The sequence below is a fragment of the Thermobia domestica genome, chromosome 4 (assembly GCF_964235325.1).
Source record: "Thermobia domestica chromosome 4, izTheDome1.hap1.1, whole genome shotgun sequence".
NCBI classification, from domain to species: Eukaryota; Metazoa; Arthropoda; class Insecta; order Zygentoma; family Lepismatidae; genus Thermobia; species Thermobia domestica.
In genome coordinates, this window is record NC_137457.1 from 121,338,588 (window position 1) to 121,343,398 (window position 4,811).

The window sequence follows — 4,811 nt, forward strand, 5'->3', positions numbered from 1 at the left end:
GGGTCTCAAATTCTCCCTCAGATCACGTCCTGAAAGCATCATTGCTTAAAAGCTTTTCGTAACAAATATAATATTACACTTGTTTCTCGTTCTACATTTAGAATTGGTAAAATCATAACTTATACAGGATCATAATAAAAGCATAAAAATTACAATACCAATCATGTATAAATTATCCTGTAAGTTACCAACTTTGGGTCAGATTAAAACTCAAATATTTGTTTTCGGATTGCACTTAGAAGTAAGTCCTCTCTATATAATCCTGATTGAAAAGCCATGTTTAACACTAATTAATTAATCAATATTTATACGAATATTTTTTTATTTTACTATTTTTACTATTCAATATTATATACACTTCATTTCCAAAATCAAAATCTCGAAAATGTATATTGCACGAGTGCAGACTAGCAAATAAATGATTATTTATCATCAATATTGGTCTCTATTCGAAATTCTATTTAATCGAATCCGACAGGAACGCAAACAGAAATATCGAGAACAGGTGAAAAAAGAAAGAGAGAAAAGCGTTGTACCCGGCGGGGACTCGAAGAAAGTTCGAATGGTACTTTACCAGCTGAACGCCTTAGACCACTCGGCTATGGTAACAACTAGTGGTTGTAGCAAAGGTTTCGAGTAGTAGTTCTTATTACAGAATAACATTTTCTATTGCCTAAAATTTAAACCTAATTTACTTTAATATAATATATCTATTAATTTGTTTCATGAACGTTTTCGTTACTTTGATGAATGATGTATGTTGTTGATATAGATTCTATTACACGTTCTTTCGTAAATATTATAGAAAGTATCAGGGTTATTTATGATCTTTCATGGGAATTGACTGGTGCATGCGCAGTACACAGACAGTTCAATTGGAAGGCGAGGAAGGGAACGCTAACACACTGTTAGAATATTTCATCGCTGTGAAGTATAAAGAACAGCTAAAATGTATTTTACACTTGTCATTACGTAAATAATCATCAGGTTTAATGTTTGTCCAAGTTCTCACTAATCAACTGCACTCATGAAAAATAATTAACATTGTCATTAGTGCACAATATGAAGAATAAAGAACGTATATTACACCACATTGTTCTCGAATTCGAACTTAGCTAGGGAAGGAACAATAAACAAAATGTGATTTATTCATTCGAATTGAGATAATTCAATGAAACCAGAAATTACACAATCAAAAGGAAATATAGCGTTAAAAAGACAATAATACTTTTATCCGAGATGTGAAATAAAGTTATTAATTAACTGAAATGAAAGTAATATTGGTCATGATATAGAGTAAGAAAAAAAAGTAAATGTATTCTTAGAAACGTTTAAAGTAAATTCACAAATACTTTTTGAAGATATACTACTCTTCCTTTAGTTTTAACGAACTAATAAGTAAACAAGCAAAGGAAAAGAATGAAGAACGAAAGTATTGCTCTTGAAAAAAATATAATAAATAAATGAAACTTTAATAAATGTTTACACAAAAAATAACACACTAGTACTTCGTGTAGTCACCTACAGAGTCAGTAACTTCTTGAAGTCTGGAGGGGATACTAGATATAAGTCTCGAGCAATACGACGGTGTGTCACGAAAATGTTTCCAAAGTTCCATAACATGATTTTGAAGAAACGTTTGGTCTCTGTCTTCACGTCTCTCTTCCCATTCTTGCACCATGTAGGCCCACAGATGTTCAATTGGGTTCAAATCTGGGGATAGAGGGGGCCACTCAATACAAATTAACTCTGAATGTTCACTTAGCCACTCTCGTGTTTGCCGGGAAGTGTGAACAGCACTGTTGTCATGCATAAATATATATTCTCCCTGTTCGGGGAAGTTTCTTTCTAAGGACGGTAACAACGTATTTTCGAGGATATTAATCTAAACACTGCTGTTCATTCTCTCAGGCACCGCAACCAAATCTCCAGGACCAGCAGCCGTCATGTATCCCCAAAAGTGTGCTGATATTTGTCCTGAACAAGAAGTTCTGATAATATTTTGTTCAGCATACCTGGTTCCGCGCGGTCTATACATTATAACTCTGCCTTGTTGGTTAGACTTGAAAACCTTCTCGTCGGTCCAGATGACTAAGTCCCAATATGACTGAGGTTGGGTTATGTTATTCTGTGCCCATTCCATTCGTCTGGCCTTGTGAGTTTCAGTCAGGAGAGTCTTCCTAGCGCATCTTGAACAGTGTAGACCAGCCCCCAATAATCTTCTTATTGTTTCGTGAGAACAATTATATTCTCTGGCTTTGTCCAAGATGATTGACGTGTGGCGTAGAGGTCTGTTGATTACTTCTGTAACTAAAGCTTGATGTTGAGCTGCAGTTGTCAGTTTTGGCCTTCCACTTCTTGACCGAGACCTGAACCATTCACCACCTTCTTCATGTCGCTGAACCCATTTCTTGACCGTTTTCTTGTCACATCCCAGATCTCTAGCAATCTGAGGCACAGTTTGTCCCATTTTTGCTCGGCCTATGATTTCTCTTCTCAGAGCAACAGACAGTTCTCCACAACCTTTAGAACGAGGCATTTTGAGAACCTGTTAGAAATTTGCGTTCTGGCGTGTATGACAAATGTCGGTAAAGTGCATCTTTCTGTTTCTACTTCGCATGCAGCAGTCAATTTTCATGAAAGATCATAAATAATCCTGACAATTTCTGTAATATTTATGAACGAATACGCAATAGAACCTATATTAACAACATCACTCGTCAAAGTAAAGAATACCGTAAACATAAAACAATTTCAACAGACTATTACATCAGGCCAAAATAGGCTTAAACTTCAGAGAATACAAAATAAATTTCATACTGTAATAAAAGATTGAACATGAAACACGCTTACTATATTTTCAACTTGTCACATTAGCCGAGTGGACTAAAGCATTCGTCTAGAGATTCTGAGGCACCATTCAAGAGTAGTTCGAATCCCACCACAGTACAATTTGGTTTTACCTCTTCTAGACTTTTCTGTTTGTGATCCTGTCGGATTCTATTAAATATAATTCCGTAATACGCTAAAATATACCTAATATTTGAAGTTCTTAAACTCCCGTTTTTACATTTTTCAAGCTCAATTGAGAAGAAAGAGGGAAAATGAAAGTACAAAGATTTACAATAATTACTTAGCATTTACTGTCATTGTAATTGTGGATATTTTATTTATGAAAACGTATAATGAACTAAAAATATATTTAGTAGGTCACATGTCTCCATTTTTCGATTCTAACTTGAAAGTTACAGTTTAAGCGGTGACATATCGAAGACCCAGGGGGTTGAGGGGGTTGTAAGCCCTCCCATTGAAACTTTTATATTCTATTGAAATAAAAAATTGTTTCAGTTTATAATCTTGGAAAAGCAACAATCACTGTGTGTGGAGGACGGTTTATTTATACTACGATTTATCACTTCCAAATGTGTTGAAGATGTGACTGGATATTGTGTATAATCATTCAAGAAATATAAGACAACGAAGGGACTTCGTAAACCCTTCACGCCACCCTAGGAGGACGAAGTGCGTCCCGCCGTCCCTCGGTTGGGAGCTACTATTTGCGAGGGAAACATTCTAACAGTGTGTTAGCATTTCCTTCCTCGCCTTCCAATTGAACTGTCTGTGTACTGCGCATGCGCCAGTCAATTTCCATAAAAGATCATCAATAACCCTGATACTTTCTATAATATTTACGAAAGAACGTGTAATAGAATCAATATCAACAACATACATCATTCATCAAAGTAACGAAAACGTTCATGAAACAAATTAATACATATATTATATCAAAGTAAATTAGGTTTAAATTTTAGGCAATAGAAAATGTTATTCTGTAATAAGAACTACTACTCGAAGCCTTTGCTACAACCACTAGTTGTTACCATAGCCGAGTGGTCTAAGGCGTTCGGCTTGTAAAGCCCCATTCGAACTTACTTCGACTCCCCGCCGGGTACAACGCTTCTCTCTCTTTTTTTTTTCACCTGTTTTCGATATTTCTGTCTGTGTTCCTGTCGGATTCGATTAAATAGAATTTCGAATAGAGACCAATATTGATGATAAATAATCATTTATTTGCTAGTCTGCACTTGTGCAATATACATTTTCGAGATTTTGATTTTGGAAATGAAGTGTATATAATATTGAATAGTAAAAATAGTAAAATAAAAAAAATATTCGTATAAATATTGATTAATTAATTAGTGTTAAACATGGCTTTTCAATCAGGATTATATAGAGAGGACTTACTTCTAAGTGCAATCCGAAAACAAATATTTGAGTTTTAATCTGACCCAAAGTTGGTAACTTACAGGATAATTTATACATGATTGGTATTGTAATTTTTATGCTTTTATTATGATCCTGTATAAGTTATGATTTTACCAATTCTAAATGTAGAACGAGAAACAAGTGTAATATTATATTTGTTACGAAAAGCTTTTAAGCAATGATGCTTTCAGGACGTGATCTGAGGGAGAATTTGAGACCCCTCTCGAGCTAAGAAATTTCCGCCTTCAGGACCATATATTCGATCGTGCTCAATGTGGACTACCAATGTTTGCCCTCCACCCGCATATTGAAATTCATTCCCCCGAGGATAATTTTCTGAAGTTACCACTGTTTATAAATAGTTTTTCGTTACAAATCAGAGGATAATGGAGTAGTGAGTATACTTCATTTTTTTTTTAGCTATGGATTTAAGATTCGCAATTTATATAATGTTCCGTTCTAACCGAATTTGAAACAAAAGAAGTTTTCAATGAGTTACTCAAATATTTTCAGCCTCCGGATGAAAATAGCAATACACTTAAAAA